This window comes from Myxocyprinus asiaticus, chromosome 15 (assembly GCF_019703515.2).
Source record: "Myxocyprinus asiaticus isolate MX2 ecotype Aquarium Trade chromosome 15, UBuf_Myxa_2, whole genome shotgun sequence".
NCBI lineage: Eukaryota > Metazoa > Chordata > Actinopteri > Cypriniformes > Catostomidae > Myxocyprinus > Myxocyprinus asiaticus.
In genome coordinates this window covers 42,256,956-42,257,325 of record NC_059358.1, presented here as the reverse complement: position 1 = coordinate 42,257,325, position 370 = coordinate 42,256,956, and positions in this window count along the sequence as shown.

Here is a 370-nt window from a genome sequence, read left to right as displayed (position 1 = left end):
AGAGAAAATATACAGTAGCGGCTTCCTGGTTTGCGCCAGACATCCACGCCTGTTAGTCATCCTCCCTATTTGGTTCATTTACATTTGGCTCATTCCTGGAAATCAGTGCATTATAAATCCCCAGTACAACTTATGTATTTATAATGTTTAATTTAAATAATTACTTAAAAATATTTGTTTCATTTAAACAATAGACTTAAAAAGAATAAACACTTGAAATAATTTTAATTTACTGCTCAAGTGTCTTTTCCTCATGCCCCAAAGCTGCACATCTGACATCTTTGACAAAAATAAGTGCTATATCATCGAATTTCATTTTCTTTCCTCTTTATATAATTTATATTCTTTCACTAACATGCATTCATTTGTT